At 40.5% G+C, this 20,661-nt stretch overlaps 1 long non-coding RNA gene across 6 annotated transcripts in view; it reads right to left on the bottom strand.

The window, feature by feature from the left end:
- Positions 1–18,719, bottom strand: part of LOC109252376 (uncharacterized) — a 36,199-nt gene extending 17,480 nt beyond the window's left edge. For all 6 annotated transcript variants that reach the window (XR_008424676.1, XR_008424675.1, XR_008424673.1 and 3 more), the window contains exon 1: positions 15,794–18,719. This is a non-coding gene — a long non-coding RNA (uncharacterized LOC109252376). The remainder of the gene's footprint in view (positions 1–15,793) is intronic.
- Positions 18,720–20,661: the final 1,942 nt, after the last annotated feature.

Below are 20,661 nucleotides of genomic sequence, written 5' to 3' on the forward strand. Positions count from 1 at the left end.
GTCGTGATGTCACATTTTGTGTGATCCAGCCCCACATTGGGCTCTACACTGTCAGTGTCAGCAAGGAGCCTGCTTGGGATACCTTCTCTCTTTCTCTCTCTCTCTCTCTCTCTCTCTCTCTCTCTCTCTGCCCCTCTCCCACTCATACTTGCACTCTTTCAAGATAAATAAACATTTAAAAAAAAGAAGGGCTGGTGAACTAACTGGGAAGTAAGGGATTAATGCTGGTCACGTGACATTGTAGTTCCTTCCTCCTTGAAAAGTAGTAGCTATTCAACAACTTCATACTCAACATTCACGAAGCCCTTCATGGCTTTTCAAAACCTTCTACCTATATTATCTCATTCCATTCTCACAACAATGGGTAGCCAACAGTGGGTAGAGTGATTTCTCCATTTTATGATGAATGAAACTAAGAACCAGAGAAGAAACTAACCTGATTAGTAAGCAAGTTGTGCCACAAGTTTTTTGTTTGCCCCCTGATCCCATCTCTACCTTTTCCACTCTGCCCTTTCCCCTAGGAGGCAATCTCTATGGCCAGCATCAAAAGCTCCTTTGCTCTCTGCCTTCCAGTTGGATTTGGCCAGTGGAAGGACATAAGGAGGGAAGGTAGAAGGAGAGTGAGGTTGGGATTTATTCCTCTAGCTCCCTTCCTGTTGGTTAACTATAATTTGTTTGCACTCTTTAAGTGATGGCCACAGATCCTCCCAGGTGACCTCCACATATTTCTACTCCCTCCTACCCCAGTAACCACTCCTGCCCCTGCTTTGTCAGTAATGGCTCCCCACTCTGGTTTTCCTGGGGACTCTTGCACCATCACTTGTTTCCCTGAACCTACCCACACCTTTGTAAATAGTCTATTAAGCATTCTTCAATTGCCCAGTGTAGATTAGCCACTAGCCTTGCTAAGATCCTAAGCAATATATATCAGTCCTATTCACACCTTCTAACTCTTGCTCAACCCTTTGAAGTCCCAATCTAAACAGGTGCTCATTTTGAGGTTACCAGTTTTGAGGAAAGAACATTGTCACATCACACTGGGCAGCCCCTGCCTGCTACACTTCAAGACCTTCCAGGAATACAAATACTCCCAAACCAAGCATGCTCACTCTGCTGGTGAGATGTGGAGCACAACAGTCTGTACCTGCAGACAGCTGTAGCTTGCTCTCAGTAAACAAGTCAGACCCAGCTGCTGGGACATTAGTGGAGGCAAGACAATGACTCATCAGAGAAGCTGCAGTCACTTGACCCCCTGTGACTCAGACACATTTTGTTGTCAACAGGGCGCTTAGCTGAATAAAAGCTGAATAAACCATTGCTCTGCCTCAGCCAGGTTCCTGGCAATCAATGAGTTACAAGGCACTAGGAATATTAGTCCATTTGGTCCTATCCTCAAATATTGTCTCCGACAGTCCTCCAGTGTCCCTCTGCCATCCCACCTCTTTCCACTTCACCCAAAACTAAAGCGTATTTGCTGAAATGACACAGAGAGAGGTGCACATGGGCTGTACTTCCAAGATAACAAGTACACGACCACAAGCCAGCAATGCACTTTGCTTTAATCATTTTGTGCTGCATGGTATCTATGACTCCAAAGTCTCATTTCTCTTGTCTTCCAATTTTAGCTTTAGCCAAGAACTCAATTTGAGAGGTAAGTACCCTCAGCTGACTGCCTTCTAATCCAGACTCTTCCCCAATTTCTTTCTTAGTTGAGATTCCTTCAGGTTTTGTAAGTTTAAGACCTATACTATTGACGGGGCCTTAAAAAATTTTTGATATAATAGCTAGATATCGTGTTGAACAAAAGCATGCTCAATGAAACAACACTGAGTAAATTACAAGGTGACAAGCATGTGCTAAGGCCTTTGCTTTGGTTAATTCATTCAATTATCTTAGTAACCATCTGAGATTGCATGTGTGTGCATGCGTGCATGTCTTGCAAGTGAAGACAGGTTTAGATTTAAGTGATTTAGCCAAGGTCACACAGTTACTGGTGAAAAAGGAAACACTGAGCCGACATCTACCTGTCCTTCAGTTCCATACACAACCATTTTCCTGCTTCTGTATATATTTAACCATTTAATTTTCAAAATTCATAGCTCTTCCCCTCCAGATAAAAATTCTCAAGAGAAGCTAAGACATGCCCTGTTATTTTTTTTTTCAATTAAGTTTAGCACTCATTTATTGAGTACCTACTCTGCACCAGCCACTATGCAAAGTACCAGGGGCAGGCACAAAGGTGGGAAATATAGTCTCTGCTTTTCAAGAGATCACAATCTAATCAGAGAAACTTCTGAATTTCTTTTAAGGCTCTTGGTTTCCCTTGGGCCTTGGTATTCTATATGAGTGGATTTTTGCCTTTGTTTATGTTAATCTCATAGGTAAGGGATTTCTGCTTCATATACAGCAACTGCAACTGAGAGACCAGGATAGGTGACAACCTGTGTATTTATTCAAGGAAGAAAGAAATGAAGGAAAGAGAGGAGGAGAAGGAAGAGGAGAAAGAAGAGAAGGAGACGGAGATGAAGACGAAGAAAAGAAGGAGGTGGAAGAGGAGGACGGGAAGGAAGGGAGGAGGTGGGAGAAGGAAGAAAGGAAGGAAAAAGGAGAAAGCAGAGGGGAAGGAAGGAAGAAAGGAAGGAAGGAAGGAAGGGAAAAAGAATCAGTGCATTGGCCTAATGCCTAATGTTTGAAATAGGAACAATCTCCAAAAGTCCATGGCATGAGATCATTACACATACATTGCAAAATCATTCAATAAGCATCTCTTGAACACTTATGATAAGCTATGAGTAGTGTCTGATGCTGGTGATACAGTTACATAAGACTCTTCTCACTCTCAAGGACTCATGGTATAATGGTCAGAAAGACAATAAATTAATAATTACAGCTCACTTGAAGAAAAGCCGTGGCTACAGCTATCACAAGATCCCATGGGAAAACAGGAGAAGAGAATCTAATGAAAAGGGGGTAGTAAAGAAAGAGCTGTAACAGGAATGAACTGATGCTTGAGCTAAGACCTGAGGTGAAGTGGGAGTTAGAAAAGAAAAGAAGGGGAGATTTAGAAGAAAATTCCAGGACAAAGGTCAGGTCTACAAAGGCAGGGAGGTAAAAAAGCCCCAGGACTTTTGGTGGAAACCACTGAACATATGTCTGATATTCACATCATTAAAGTCACCCCAGGACTTACTTTTTTTTAATTTAATGTCTTAAAAAGATAATACAAACATGGTTCAAAATTAAAACAAAATGATACCTATTTAAAAATCTTGTTCTCATTCCTATGTCTATCCTCCTCCACTTCCCATATTCCCATCTCCATCCCATAGGTAACTAAAGATCTTCCTTGACTTCCAACGGGGTTACACCCCAATAACCCATTGTAAATCAAAAATATTGTAAGTTGAAAATGCATTTAATACACCTACCCTAGTGAACCCCATAGCTTAGCCTAGCCTACCTAAATGCCCTCAGAACATTTACATTAGCCTACAGTTGGGCAAAATTATCTAACACAAAGCCTTTTATAATAAAGTGTTGAATATCTCATGTAATTTATTGAATACTATACTGAAAGTGAAAAACAAAATGGTTGTACAGGTACAGAAAGGCTGTTAAGTGGTGTATTGGTTGTTTGATCGTGATTGTGTGGCTGTCTGGGAGCTGTGGTTCACAACTCAAAATTCAAAAATATGGCCAAGTACATACTCAAAATTCAAAGCACAGTTTCTCGGGGCACTTGGGTGGCTCAGTCAGTTAAACATCTGACTCTTGATTTCAGCTCAGGTCATGATCTCATGGTTTGTGAGTTCAAGCCCCATGTGGGACTGACAGCTTGGGATTCTCTCTCCCTCTCTCTTTCTGCCTGTGCCACCCCCCCTCAAAATAAATAAACTTTAATTTTAAAAAAGTTTTCTCCTGAGGCACCTGGGTGGCTCAGTTGGTTGGGTGTCCAACTTTGGCTCAGGTCATGATCTCACGGTTTGTGAGTTCAAGCCCCGCATCAGGCTCTGTGAAGACAGTTTGGAGCCTGGAGCCTGCTTCAGATTCTGTGTCTCCCTCTCTCTCTGCACCTTCCCCGCTCACACTCTGTCTCTCTCTGTTTCAAAAATAAACAAACATTAAAAAGTTTGTTTTAATTTTTCTCCTGAATGCATAAGGTGAAAAAATCGTAAGTCGAACCATCATAAATCAGGGACCATCTTGTACTCATATAATCTGGTATATATTTTTCCACTGCTTCTTTATGAGATAAAAAGCCGTACAACCAAATATACACAAATAAATAAGGACTTTCTAAACACACATGCACTTTTTACTAAAGCATTGTATTACTTGGGAAAGGTAAAATATTATACATTTTAATATCTGAAGAACTGGTTTTCATGGATTATTATTATTAGCCTTCATGGATGAAGTGCCTCCTACATACTTTACACCTAATGGTCATACAGTTTCATTTTATAGATGAAGAAAAGTGAGATTTGGAAAGGTCAAGTAACTTGTCAAGTTCAGATTACCAGAGAATGGCAGAACCAGGAAGATGTCCCCTCCTCTAGCATCCTATTTTGGGAAAATGGTGCTACCATTCACCTAATTACTTAAGATAGAAACCTGAGTATCCCTCACTGCTCATATCCAGTCAATCACCAAGTCTTATTGGTGTGGACCCCTCATTATCTTTCAACTCTATCCCCAACACCAGCTTCTTTATGGTCCTCATCATCTCTCACCTGTCAATGACACTGACTTTCTAACTAACCTTTTACTTTCTAGGCTGATGTCCCCTCCTACTTATCCTCCATTCTGCTGCTAGAGCAATCATTCTAAAATACAAAGGTATGCTAAAAGTTGCTAAAAGTATGAAACCTGACTCCTGTGTATGGCATGGTTGGGCCTGGCCCCTGCCATATTCTCCTGACAGTCCCACTACATAACTTATGATACACAAAAACCAAACCACTCCAAGTTTCTAGAACTTTCCAGCTCTCTCCTTCTCTGGGCTTTGCCCAGCTGAGTCCTCTTGTCCAGAACACTCTTTCTTGTAAAACTCTGCATCTTTCAGCTCATGTGATACCTTTTCTGGAAGACTTTCTTGACTCTCCCAAGCAGACCTGCACATTCTTCTCCTGTACTCCTAGTGTTTTTTGTTTATACCTGTACAACAGCAGTCACTTCACAGTAATGAATGGTTTATGTGGTTTCCACACTAATCTTCACATTCTTTAAAGTAAGAACCACTTACCTTCTAATTTTAGATCCATAGTGCTTAGCACAATGCCTATCATATAAGACTTCAATATATATTTATGAGCATTTGTTGTATAACAAATTCCAAAACTCATATCTTTTCATTCATAATTCCATACTGTCTCCCTAAATAGCCCATCACTACCACAGGGAATTACTTGAATTATAGCAGCATGATACAATCTCAGCAGAGGGCAGTAGAGGGAGCAAAGGAGGGTCCTGTGAAACTCTGAGTTATTATGAGAGCATAGTGAGTCTTCTGGAATAGGAGACTCTAGTGACCCTGCAACAAAGGAAACAAGATCAAAAAAGGTAAATTTTACCTACTTCCTTACCTTGCCTTTGCAGTTCCAGGCTCAGGCAGATGTATTTGAAATTTAGGCTTATCTACAGTCTGAATATGCCCAATCTCGTCTGAAATTTAGGCTTAATAATCTTGAATACTAATCATGAGTTCACTACTCTTATGCTACCATAAGCAGTTAAAAAAGGAACTAAACATTAAGGGCCCTAAATTCTAGAAAATATTGGCACCACAGGTTTGGGTTATATAAGGAGAAATTCCCCTATTCTAAACTTAGGTTCCAAATTAGGTATAGTTTTAAATTTTAGGTGAATGTGAGACTCACCTAGGCAGTTTTTTAAATGCAATTTTCAGTCCCACCAAAGAGTTTCTGATTCATGGGGCCCAGAAATCTTTTCTGATGATGTAGGTTATACTAGGCAGTGGTCTCCAAACCTTTTTTATTATGTACCCCAAGCATTTATTTTATTTATAAATTATATCATGTATTTCTACACTTACACATAAAACGTACTCAAAGTAGAAATGTTAAAAAGGTTAAGATGAAAATAAATCTAAATAGAATCTGTAATCCTGTCTTTCCACACATCTATGAGTCATTTGTGCATCCCTACTACAGAGTCTGCCCATCAATAACATGAGCATCTTTTTTAATCATTTCAAGGGCCTCCATTGGGAAGATATCCAACTACAAAAATCAAAGAAACATCTATTAAGGTGTACCTTCTGCGTACCGGAGACTATGCTGGACCACTTCACCCATATTATCTCTAATCCTCCTCCAAACCCCTGTAAGATTCATGCATTATTCATGTCAATTACATATGAGATTGACATTCCATGAGATTCATGTAATTTGCCTAATTTCTCCTTGATCATAAATGATGAAAAAGCAATTTGAATCCAAGTCATGTTTTTCACTATATTGTGTATATAAGTTAAGAGTATATTTGGCTGCAAGTAACAGAAATTCAATTTCAGTGATCTAACTAAATAGTGGTTTATCTTTTCCTGTAACAAAAAGTCTGCGTGTATGGAATCAGGGCTGGTAAAGAGAATCTAGGATGGTACCAGAGATACAGGTTCCTTCTCTTTTTCTGTCCTACTATCTTTAGCAAATGGTTTTTGCTAAAGTCACAAAATGGCTATCCCATCTCCAGGCATCACAGCCAAGTTCCTAGCAGAAAATAAAAACTGCAGAGGGGACAAAAGGCAAAATGTGAAAGCTGAAAGAAACTTACCAGATGACTCAGCTTTAACAAGAAGCTTCCCAGAAGCTCCACTTGGTGACTTGATCTTACATCTCACTGGTCAGAACGGTGTCACAAGGCTACCCTTGTGCAAGTTGCAAGCTGAGTATTTTAAGCTGTACATAATCGGGACAAAGTTGGATTTCTCTTACTTGAGAAAGAGAGGACAGATTTGGGGGAGGAAACCCGGAACATCTGCCACATTGCTTCTGTTGCCTTAACCCCACAACCGCCACAGCACTGTAACTGCTGCATAAAATAATACAGCCTTAGCATTCCAGGAAGAGAATATTTTCAAATCATATAGTCAAGACATGGTCCATGTCAACATCCATGTCAACATCCAGTAATCCAGTCATGACCAGGTTATTATTCAGAGTCTGCTTGAAACTTCCAGAGATGGGAAAACTTGTGACTTTGCTTTGTAATCTATTCTAATTGAGGGAGGCTTTAATTGTTGGAACTTCTATTTCTAGTCATAATCACAATGTATCACATTTACATTTTTACATTAGCTCCTTAGGACTAGGGGCTTATTCATCTCTGTACCTAGTACAGTTGATCACCACAAAGAGGTGACTCAAGAAAAAAATTTGAGGAATAAATTGAGAAATCTCTTCTTCATATTGAAATTAATGATCCTTCTAGCCATTTAAAAAAAAAAAAAAAAAAAACAACTTTTCACTCACAGGCCCATCCCATTCAACTACACTGTCATGTTAGGTTAATAAGCAGCATCAAGAGTGAAATATTAGGGTCACATCCCAGGAGATGGTCAGGATATACCAGAAGCCCTGCAGAGCTCTGGAAATAAGCACTGATCCAGGAAGAGGTGAATGTGCTTCAGGGAACAGCTTGTGATCTTGAGCCACACTGCTGAGAAGAAATGGGGCTCCTGCAGGGCAGTCCCCAACCGAAAATTCACCACCCTCCCCCTTTCCTCCATTAACCTGAGTTTCCGTCACTGCCTCTGGTAAATTTTTGCTGCCACAATGACCAGGAAATCAAAGAAAATGAGGTCTGCGCATATGTGTCTATGTGTATCTGTCTCCAGGGCAACGCTTTCTCTTCTCCAGGGCAACAACCTCTCAACCTGGACCGAAATTGCTGCATATCTTGGTGTGTTCACATACACAACTAGTTTTTACTCCAAAGTGAAACGTTTAGAGGTAAACAGACTAAGTGGTGATGTAAGTTCACAAGTTTCAAGAAAGTAGGACGCAATGGCTGAGAGGTAAGATCTGCAGTCAGGCAGGACAAGAGCTGGTCTTGTGATGACTTACCCTCCCTAAGCTTATGTTTCTTCACCAGTAAAGCAGGGATAGCAGCATCACCTACCTCATGAGATACAGCCTGTCAAACACCTACCACCATGCCTGGAATAGAATATGTCTGGTAAATATCAGCTAATCTTGTCACCATCACCCCCTGGGCCCCTGGGGTTGACACCAGTTCTGATCCTTCCACAGGCACTTTCTCTAGTTCTGACCCTCAAGATCATACTTGTCTCTCACTCTTCCTCCTCAGATCCCTCCAACCCATGCTTAGCTGACTCAGTGTTCCAGGCCTTCGGAAAAGGAAGGCCCCCTTTTTTTTCTTTTGACTGGAGGCCTTGTCTGCACTTGGCTCATAAACTTACTAGTATCCCCAGGTTCCCTTCTTAGAAATTATCTCACTGTTTCCCTGACTCTGGATGAGCACTGTCTGGGTACCTCCAAATTGGCTTTTTGCTTCCTTTGTTTTACTCTTCTCCAACTTTTTCATGTGGTGAAAACAAGGATCCAATTCTTCTTAATAAAAAAGATTAAAAAAAAAACATTTTATAGCATGTTACCACTTACTAAATCCTTCCACCTAATAAATCTCATTTTATCTTTGCAATAGTGCTGCAAAGGACTATTATCCCCATTTTAAAATGTTTATTTATTTATTTTTGAGAGAGAGAGAGAGAGAGAGAGAGAGAGAGAGAGAGAGAGAGAGAGGCAGAGAGAGAGGGAGACAAAGAATCTAAAGCAGGCTCGCGCTGTCATCACAGAGCCCGACACAGGGCTCAAACTCACAAATCGTGAGATCTTGACCTGAGCCAAAGTCAGATGCTTAACCAACTGAGCCATGCAGGCACCCTATCCCCATTTTAAAGATTAAAGAAACAGATTCAGACTTGCTCAAGGACCCAAAGGCAGTCAGAATAGTTGTGAGATTGAAACTCTGATGCTTTGAAACTCATGGTTTGGTCTCTGTGCCATCTTGACTCAGTGCATAGGCCACTATGGGTTGGGTAACCTGGAGAAGAGATACATTACCAAAGTCTCCTATCTTGCCACAAACAGGTGTGCTGAGACCTATAAAGTCTGCCTTCTATCTTTTCACTGTCTCTATAACAATATGAGCTAGACATGTTAGTATAAGCTGATGGCAATGGAATAGCCCAGCTTCTTTTCTACTACAAGAATTACTCCCCAAAGTATGCATAAAGTATGTATTACATACCCAGAATATATTCAATGCCATAGAGAATATACAGAGAGCTCAGATCTAGTCCACGGCTCCCCAAAGCTTCCAATCTAGTCAGGGACTAAGAACATAGAACAATACACAGTTAATTGTTAACTAGGATACTGAGGTTGTAAATGCTATAACTCAGAGGAAAGATAGATTTACAAAGTCTAAAATAATAAGGGAAGGATTGATGGAGGTGAAGCTTCAACTGGAATGAGAGGCTGCATTATGAAAACAATGAGACCTGTGTGGATGGTCATAGATAATTCAGTATTTATCGTGCCAGGCATTTAGATACATAATCTCTCAGAATATTCAAAACAACAACACTGGAAGGCAGATGCTTTTATCCTTCCTTTATAGGTAAAGGAACTGAGAGTCAGAGAATTTAAGCAGTTTGCCCAATGTCACAAAGCTTTTTTTTCTTTTTTTTTAATGTTTGTTTATTTTTGAGAGAGAGAGAGACACACACACACTCGGAGTGTGAGCGGGGGAGGAGCAGAGAGAGGGAGACGCAGAATCTGAAGCAGACTCCAGGCTCTGAGCTTTCAGCACAGAGCCCAATGAGGGACTGCAACCCACAAGCCATGAGACGACCAGAGCTGAAGTCAGACACTCAACCAACTGAGCCACCCAAGGTGCCCCTTAATGTCACAAAGCTTTAAGTGATGGATCCAGGACTTAAAATAAGGTTAATCTAATGTCACAAAGTTAGTGCTTTCTCTTCTACCTATGCTGTTTACCACTGACAGGTAAATCCAAAAGCTAAACAAACAAACAAACAAACAAAAAACCCCAATGTTATTGGCTCAAAAAGAGGTCCCGTTGAGAGAAAGCAATGGTGAAAAGAGCAGTGGAACTAGAATCAGCACGCCAAATGTTACTAAAAATTCAGTTTCTTTTTTTAATTTTTTTTAACGTTTATTTATTTTTGAGACAGAGAGAGACAGAGCATGAACAGGGGAAGGGCAGAGAGAGAGGGAGACACAGAATCGGAAGCCAGCTCCAGGCTCTGAGCCATCAGCCCAGAGCCCGATGCGGGGCTCAAACTCATGGGCCGCGAGATCGTGACCTGAGCTGAAGTCGGACGCTTAACCGACTGAGCCACGCAGGCGCCCCTAAAATTTCAGTTTCTGATTTGTCTGGCAAACGCCTAAATCCTTTCCAGTTTCCACATCTGGGGAAAATGGAGAAAATGCTAGCATCGATCTCCAAACTATTATAAATATGAAATGAATAAACATGTGGATGTGACTAACACATATTAAACACCCACTCTAAGAGTGAACTTTAAAAAGCAATTAAAATGCACATGACTCAGCACCTATATCATATTTCATCGGATTTACCTGAACTCATTTCAAACATTGTAGCATCTCCAAGTATTGCAGGGGGTGGGGAAAGATTTAGAAAGGGCAAAGAACCTTCTGGCACGCCTATCAGAGGTCCATAAGCCTTCAGAGCTATCAGTCTCTCTCTAAAGCTGATGCACCCAGGCTCCAAAGTGTCACCTCTCAGTGTTCTCTCCTCAGACCTAGGAGTTCAGGGGTGAGACCTCCCCCAAACAGAAAGCCAAAGACCACCTCCGTAAGAGCACCAAGCTGGGAACACAGCATATGCTCCATAAACAACAGTTAAATTTAACTGGATTCCCAAGGGCTCTAAAAGCAGCCTCGAAGATTAACCATTCTGTAGAATCAAGTAATAAATGGGGATGTCACCATGCCTGAAGGACATAGGCTCATAATGTGCGGGACTAGGGCAGAAATTCCTATTCTGGCTCCTCCTCTGCGTTCCATGGCCAAAGGACTGCAAAGGATTTCCTAGGAGGAAAGTGCTCGGGCTTCCTGGTCATGGCTGAGTGTGCCAGAAGGGGCCTCTCATCACCTGGCCAGCGACAGCTGTTTAAGCTGGAGGTATCTTAGGAAGAAAAGTGTCCTTTTATGAGATACATGGCTTTCTTACTAACAGGTTACATTTACTAGTCCAAAGCTAGTACAGAATTTTTGTTTATGACTTGAGGGAACAAAAAAATTACCACTTTCTATTTATGTAATTATAGCTCATGCTTTTTTTTCCCCAACAGCTCAAAGTATTTGTTAGTTATTCTCTCATGAATTCTTAAAAATTTAGAAATGCTGTTACAGAGTGGGGCAAAGAGTTTCAAGAGGCCTAGAGGTCCCGCTTGAGCCAGCAGAGCCAGACCCCGGATCGCTGATGCTAATGTGATTTCATTGGTGTCCAGAGGCCTGCCACGCTTGTGCTGTGGTTGTTGGGGAAAAGGCAAGGAAGGGAACTGCGCCCTTCTCTTCAGCCAACCATACCTGCACTCATTTATTTATTCATTCAATGATCATTTACCAAGGAACTTTGTGTGGGCCAGGTACTGAACTGAGCACTTGGAGGAGAACAGAGTTTTAAAGACAAATAACTTTATAGGACAAGGTTGTTGCTTTAAAGGAATTGCAGCCAGGAAATCAGGCTGGAAAGTGTGACCTTTAGGAAGAAAAGTCAGTCACGGCCTAACGAGTAATAGTTGAAAGTTTCCCTTGAGTTCCCTGGCAGAGTCACCTTGCATGACTGGACTAAGCTTAAACATCATGGAACCCAGGATGCCTTTCAGACAACTCCGTGAGCCCAACATGGTGAAAAGAACACAGGCTTTGTAAGAAAACATACTTAGATTTAAACCCCGGGTTTACCTTTAATTAGCTTAGAACTAAACCTCTCTAAACCAAAATTTTCTCATGTGAAAAACAGATGTAAAAAATACTCACTGGGGGCACCTGGATTGCTTATTCAGTTGAGCATCCAACTCTTGGTTTCTGCTCAGATCATGATCCCAGGGTCGTGGGATTGAGCCGCACACTGGCCTCTGTGCTGAGCATGGAACCTGTGTGGGGTGTTCTCTCTCTCTCTCTCTCTCCCTCCCTCCCTCTGCCCCTCTCCCCCACTCATGAGTATTCTCTCTCTCAACTAAAAAATTAAAATTAAAAAAAAAAATCACTGAAAAACAAGGTTATTAGGATCAAATTACATGCTATGATTTCCACTTCCAACAGAACGGAGTAATAGGGATCAGATTTTCTCTCCCACTTGAAACAAATAAAATGCAAGACAAAATACATGAAGCAATAATTTTCAAGACACTGGACATCAGGTAATAAAGGAAAATGAGCCCTGGGAGATGGGAACCAAATGAGGTGGGCTCTATGATTGAGCCAGTTTACTGTCTTGAGAGAGTTTCTGGGCCATGACACTGATAGGTAGATATTGTGAGTTAAACATACACATAGGAGAGCCCAGACAAATCAAGGGACTAGAATGTGCAAGGCAGAGGGTCTCCTCATGTATTCAGTAGAGGACTATAAAGATCAGAAAATAATCCCAAGAGCTCACATGGATAGGATCAGGAGTAATTCATCCAAGTGGAAAACCATAATTCATGGGACATTAGTTAGACTACTCAGAAGGATTTTGCCTCAATAGTGGGGCATAAAATCAACCTTACGCTAAACACTCCTGTGTGTTTCTGACTAACAAAACTCCAAAGCAAGACTCAAAAGGAAGACACTGTTTCCAAGTAACTTAATTACATCCTGAAATAAAGTTCAAGAATACTTACAGGTATGCAAATGTATCCAGCACCCTAAAATTTTAAATTTACAATGCTCAGCATCCAATCAAATACTAACAAGCAGGCAGAGAAGCAGAAAAAAGCAACCCACAACAAGGAGAAAAAATCAATCAAAACCAACTACAAAAAGTAAAGATGGTACAAGTAGTAGATAAGGACGTTAAAAAGTCATTATAACTGTACTTCACACATTAAGCTAGAGATTAAATATATGAGATTTGTATGATATAAAAAGACCCAAAACAAACCCCTAGAAATGAAAACTAAAGATGAGGGGAACCTGGCTATCTCAGTCAGTAGAGCATGTGACTCTTGATGTCAGGGCTGTGAGTTCAAGCCCTACGTTGGGCTTAGAGCTTACTTTAAAAAATTAATTAATTAAAAATAAATTAAAACAATAAATAAATAAAACTCCTGAGATGAAAGAAAAATACAGTGGATGGGATTAATGGCAGATTAAACGTGGAAGAAAACATTAGTAAACTTTTTTTTAATCTTTTTAACATTTATTCATTTTTGAGAGACACAGAGAGACAGAGTGTAAGTGGGAAGAGGGGAGACACAGAATTCAAGGCAGGCTCCAGGCTCAAAGCTGTCAGCACAGAGCCCAACGCAGGGCTTGAACCCACAAACCACGAGATCATGACCTGAGCTGAAATCTGACGCTTAATGGACTGAGCCACCCAGGGCTCCCTATTAGTAAATTTGAATATACAACAAAAGAAATTATTAAAAATAGAACACAGAGAAAAAGAGGTTGAGGAAAAAAATGAATCGAGCATCAGTGAACTGAGGAACAACCTCAAGAATTCCAAGTTATATATCACTGAAGTCACCAAAGGAGAAGACAGAAATTCCTTTAAAGACAGAAATTATCAAAGCTCACTCAGGTGGAAAATTGTTCTGAAGCCTGAATATCCCTACATCTATTAGAGAAATGAAATTAAAATTAAATTACAGTTAAAACTGTAACACGTGGAAACTCAAGACTCAGATGAATTCACCAGTAAGTTTTATCAAAGATTTAAGAAGGAACATTTCCAATTCTTTTACTTATTTTTTTTTTAATGTTTATTTATTTTTGACAGAGAGAGAGAGAGACAGAGCATGAGCGGGGAAGGGGCAGAGAGAAAAGGAGACACAGAATCCGAAGCAGGCTCCAGGCTCCGAGCTCTCAGCACAGAACCCGACGCGGGGCTCGAACTCACAGACTGCGAGATCATGACCTGAGCCGAAGTCGGACGCTCAACTGACTGAGCCACCCAGGCACCCCGGAACATTTCCAATTCTACACAAATGCTTCCAGATAATTAAAGGCGCAAGAATATTCCCAACTCATTCTACAAAGCAACCATTACACTGATACCAAAACCAGCAAAGACATTTCAAGGAAAGAAAATTACTGGGATGCCTGAATGGCTCAGTTGGTTTAAGCGCCAACTCTTGATTTGGGCTCAGGTCATGATCTCCATATTGGTGGGATAGATCAGCTCTGCACTAAGCATGGAGTCTGCTTGAGATTCTCTCTCTCTCACTCTCTCTCTGCCCCTCCCTCACTTGCACAGGTACTCTTGCTCTCTCAAAGTAAATAAACAAACATTTTTCAAAAACGAAAATTACTGATTCAAATTCCTCACGAACATCAATGCAAAAATTCTTAAGAAAATTTTAGCAAATCTAATCAAACAATATTTTTAAAGAATAATGCATGATTATGTGAGCTTTTCTCAGAAATGCATGATTGGCTTTTTAAAAAACAACTAATGTAATTCACCATATTAACAGAAAAGGGAAAAAGGGGGGGAAATCTCAATAAATATAGAAAGCATATTTGACAAAATTCAACAACTATTTCTGATTTTATATATATACTTATATATATATATACTTATATATATATATATAATCGGAAAAAAAAATACATATATATATATAACTTCAGTAAACTGGGAATAGAAGGTAGATTCCTCAATCTGATAAAGGGTGTCTATGAAAAATTTACAGCTAATATCATTAATAATAGTGAAAGGCTGAATGTTTTCTTCCCCTAGACAGGAACAAGTAAGGATGTCTGATCTCACCATTTCTGTTTGACATTGTACTAGAGGTTCTGGTCAGTCTAATAAAGCAAGAAAAACACACAAAAGGTATAAAAGTAAAAAGGAAAAAGTAAAATTCTTTATTCACAGGTGACATGATTGTTTATGAAGAAAATCCTATGGAATCTGAAAAACCAAATGCGTCTGGAATAAATGAGTTTAGCAAACTTTCAGTGTATAAGATGAATGAATAGAAGTATTTCCCTATCCTAGCAAGAACCACAAATTGAAAATTTTAAATACTATTTACAATTGCATTAAAATATGAAGTACTTAGAAACAAATCTTACAAAAGATGCATCCTACTTGTACATTAAAAATTATAAAAGGTCACTGAGAGAAGTTAAAGAATACCTAAATAAATGAAAAGATATATGGTGCTCATGGATCAGAAGATTCAATATTTTAATTATGTAAATTCTCCTCAAATTAATCTATAGATTCAATGCAATACCAATCAAAATTCCAGCAGACTTTTGTTTATGTGAATATTCACAATCAAATTCAAAATTAATATGGAAGCAAAAGACAGAAGAGCAAAAAAAGAAAATGAAGTTTGGAAGACAACACTATTTTAATGCAAGACTTATTACAAAGTTAGAATCATTTAGACTGAGTGGCATTGGCATAAAGATAGACAAGTAAATCAATGGAACAGAATAAAGAGTCCAGAAATAGACCACACATATTTGAAGAACTGATTTTGACAAAAGTGTAAAGGCAAATCAGCAGAAAAAAGATAGTCTTGGGGCACCTGGGTGGCTCCAATGGTTAAGCGTCGACTCTTGATTTCAGCTCAGGTCATGATCTCATGTTTAGTGAGTTGGGGCCCCGCATAGGGTTCTGTGCTGACATCACGGAGCCTGCTTGAGATTCTCTCTCTCCCTCTGTGTCCCCCTTCCCTGCTCGTGCTCTGTCTCTGTCTCAAAATAAATAAACATTTAAAAATAATAAAAAGAGGGGTGCCTGGATGGCTCAGTCAGTTGAGCATTCCACTTCAGCTCAGGTCATGATCTCGCGGTCTTTGAGTTCAAGCCCCGCATCCGGGCTCACTGCAGTATTTCTAGTGCAATAGAAGAGTGCGTGGCTCATGGCACTGAGTGTTTATCCATAAAATGTTTATCAGAGAAAGAAATCACTTAATAAGATACTTGGAAATTGAATCTATATGCAATGCTTTGGAGAATCACCAGATGTATGTAACCTTCCTTGATCAAAATAATGGTAACTTCATTTTGCTATAACAACTTTCTGTGAATACCTTCACATTTCCTAATTTATTCCTTCAAACGGTCTGCTAGCATCCTCCGGAGACTGGTAGAGACCCAAGCCTTATTTTAAAGATGAAAGCTGGAAACCCGTTATTTCAGAGCTGTGGATTAAATAGCAACCTAACCAGTACTCTGCCCACAAGACGGTGCCCGGCAGGCTCCGCCTGCAGGTCAATAAGGCCCATCAACCATCTCTGCAGCTTGTCCCCGCCCACCATTAAAACAGAGAGAAAAAAGTTTTTATGAGCAGATTGCCTAGGTAAGTAAGATATATCACTATAATACTAATTGTGTGTTCATTTCTACGATTTTATTAAAGGAACTACCTGGTTTTGATGCTCTTGGTTAATGGATATCTAAATAGGAAGAACCTAATGAATTCAAACCTTGCCTTCATAAAATAAGGTAAATCATTCCAATTTTCTTGAGAAAAGACTTCACTAGGAAATGTTGTATATTCAATTGTAATTTTAACTTTACATTCTAAGAAGCTGTCCTACAAAGTTGAGCTTTGTTTTTCATGCGTAATATATAAATTTACCTTTTTGAATATAATAAATGCTTTCATAAAAAAAAATAAAAATATGCTTCAAAGAGTTCCAGTGGGATAACAAACTCACATTGGCTCTTTTTCTTAGTCCTAGAAGATAATGCCCTCTGGCAGCTGTTCTAAGGCCTGTTTATTACCAGAATTGCTCCAGAGCTCTTAAAAATGCAGATTCTAGAGCTCTACCATGTCCATTCCGTCACCCCTCACACATACCCAAGATTCTGATATAGGAGGTCTGGGATATGGTTTAGAATCCATATACGGATAATGGTCCGCAGGTGGTTTTCTTGAGCAACCAGAAACCACCTTGTACACTGTGCTGCCATATATACAAATCTCCCCAAACTGCTGACTATAAAATCAGGGGCTCCTTTCCCCTTATTCTAAAACAAATCCTGGTGCCTATACAGGAGCTACAAACTCTAATGCCTGCAGGGCCAGGCAGGAAGGAGACAGAAAGGGAGCACGGGGGACCGTAACAAACATGGCTATATGAGACAGATATTTACCAGTTCTAACCAAGTGTGAACATGAGCTCAGCACCGCCAGAGTTCCAAGGTTTCAAAAGAAACTAGAAACCCAGATTTTATATGAAATGTCCTATGAAGGCTAAAGACCTCTGCAGGTAGCATGTGGCCCAGACGCCATATAATCTCTGGTTCTGGGCAACAGCACAGATAAAACCCTTTTAGGCAGTGCTTTCATTTCCTAAGTCTACGGAAACAAATTACCACACATTAGGTGGCTTAAAACAACAGAAATGTACTCTCTTACCATTATGGAGGTCAGAAATCTTCAGTCGAGGTGCTGTTAGGATTGGTTCCTTCTAGAGGCTCTGAGGGAGAATTATTCCATGTCTCTTTCCTTGCTGCTGGTGGCTGTTAGCTATTCTCAGCTCATGGATGCATGTCTCCCATCTGTCTCTGTCTTCAATAGTCTTTTTTCCTATGTGTCCTACCTCTCTGTTTCCCCTACTAAGGTCTTGTCTTTGGATTTAAAATTGCCCTAATCCTCAGGGCTTTTGGGTGGCTCAGTTGGTTAAGTGTTGGACTCTTGATTTCAGCTCAGGTCATGATTCAGGTTTGTGCGATTGGAGTCTGCTTAAGATTCTCTCTCTGTCCCTCCCACGTGCGCTCTCAAATAAAAGAAATAAAAGAAAATTGCCCTAACCCAGGATGATTTCATTTTAAGATCCTTAGTTACACTTGCAAAGACTCTTTTTCCAAATAAAGTCACATTTACAGGACCCAGGGGTTAAAATTTGGGCATTACTTTTTTGAGGCTACTAGTCAAACCACTACAGGTAGGTTGGCACTTAAAAAAATCCAAATCAATTATTTCAATCAAATTATATTTTTTCCAACCTTTCCCACATGTACTATTTTACTACTAAAATGGCTTACCTCTTGGCAGAAAACTTGATATGCAAGCTCAGGTATTTTTATTTCTTATATGCTTCCTAGATTTAAGCTCTTTTACATTCTATTAGCAGCATCCCGTTGCTCCATTTCCACCAATGCTTCTAAAATCAGGGATGGGAGGCAAAATGACCACTGCCTCCATGCAGTGCCCTCCTTGATTGGAAGGAATCATCTGTCCATATGGATGGGAAGACAGAAAGGGTGATAGTGGAAAAGCAGAGTGGATAAGGTATTGAGTGAAGAGAGAGAAAAATAGGCAAGGTAGGAATGTGGCTTCAGGCACAAGAGAAAAAAAAACAGGAGATTCTCAAAAGAGTTCTGCTCTCCGGGGGCCAATTCAGAGACACCCCAAACTTCTGTGTGATCTTTAGTGCCATCTACTGGAAAGCATAGGAACCAGCTCAGTGGGAAAACAAAACAGTGGGTCCAAAACATGTGGTTCCACACTCATCACTGTTGCAACTTACCTCCCAAGCTAGTCAGTGTACTCTGTAACATCAGGAGCTGTATCTCTTTCCTAAGCAAGGTGTCTGGCACAAAACAGCCTCGGGGAGGGGAGGGGAGGGGAGGGAAAAGAGAAAAGAGAAAAGAAAGAAAAAGGAAGGAAGGAAGAAAAAAAGAAGAAAGAAAAAAATCCTATTGAATATAAAGACTCAAAAATTCTACTTCTCGACCATTACTTATCGATAGATTTGTAGAAACCAAATGGCAAGACAAGCCACAAGAGAAAAGAGAAAAGCTGGGTTACCTATGGTTTACTGAAGCCTTTGGGTTTTCTTAGCGGTCCTCAGGATGTTCACTCAGGGCCCAGTTATAGTGGGGACTGGGCTGCTGTGCTCTGTGGAGAAAACCACCCTATGCAGCAAGCTGGCCTCCTCACCCTACTGTCATCCACTCAAAGGGCAAAGAGCTGAGGTGTGCACAAGTGTCCAGGTGTGTGAAATAATACGAGATACAAATTGGTTTCGGACTCCGGTTCCTGACACATGGCTCCTAAATCTCCTGAAATTTCCTGGGTGACAGAAGCATCTTTTGTTCTGATGAGGTGGGCTCCTGGATGGGAACTGTTCACCAGAAAGACAAAGCCATGATTAGAAACTTGGCACTTTCAGCCCACCTCTCATCTCTGGGGAAGGGAGAGGAGCTAGAAATTGAGTTAACCATCAATCATATCTATTACCTGTATGATGAAGTCTCCACAGAAATCCCGAGTGCAGGTTCTGAGAGCTTTTGGGTGGGTTAACCCCTGGAGGTGCAAGGGTTGGGGGAACATGCAGAAAGGGCATGGCGGCCCCATACCCCTCCCTCACACCTTGCCTTGTGTGTCTCTTCCGTCTGCTCGTTCCTGAATTATACCCTTTTAAAATAAATGAGTAATCTAAGTTAACTGTCTTCCTGAGTTTTGGGAGCTGCTTTAGCAAATTATCAAACCTGAAGGGGGCATGGGAACCTCTGACTTATGGCCAGTCAGAAGCACAGTTGACAACTTAGACTTATAATCTTGAGACTGGCACACAAGGAGCGGGGCAGTCTCTAGGTCTGCACTAACCCCAGGCAGATAGTGTCCAATCCGAATTGAACTGTATGACACCTCATTGGTGTTGGCGATTTGGAGCATTGCTTGGTGTATGTGGGGGGGAACCCCAACACATCTGGTAGGAGAGTGTTATGAGTAAAAGCAAACACAATGTGTTTTTCTTTAGACAAGGTGGGAGAAGAGCATTTCCCATCAAGTGACTGTTACTGGTTGCATGTCAGAGCTAAGCCAGAAATGGGAATAGCATAGCCGATTAACATAGCCACTCACATAACCATCACCTCAGTGCTCCTCAACTTTGGCTGCATGTTATCACTGGAAAACTTTTGCTAAGTCTGATGCATAGGCTGTACCCCAGACCATTTAAATCAGAATCTCTGGGGGTGGGGTCTAGACCTAAGTATTTTTTAAAGTTTTCCAGATAGTACACTGTTGGTGGGAATGTAAATTGGTGCAGCCACTATGGAAAACCGTGTGGCGGTTCCTCAAAAAATTAAAAATTGAAGCACCTTGCAATCCAGCAATTCCACTTCTTGGTATTTATCTGAAGAAAATTAAAATACTAACTCAAAAAGATATATGCACCCCCCCCCCATTTATTGTGGCTTTATAATACCAAAGGTATAGAAACAACCTAAATGTCTATCATTGGATGAATGAATAAAATGAAGACACACACACACACACACACACACACTGGAATATTATTCTGCCATAAAAAGGAATGAAATCTTGCCATTTCAGACAACATGGCTGGACCCTGACAGCATTATGCTAAGTCAGAAAATAAGTGAAATAAGTGAAATAAGTCAGAGAAAGACAAATACCATATGCTCTCACTTA

Source organism: Panthera pardus, unplaced genomic scaffold, assembly GCF_024362965.1.
Source record: "Panthera pardus isolate Hobbes unplaced genomic scaffold, ASM2436296v1 HiC_scaffold_21, whole genome shotgun sequence".
Lineage (NCBI taxonomy): Eukaryota > Metazoa > Chordata > Mammalia > Carnivora > Felidae > Panthera > Panthera pardus.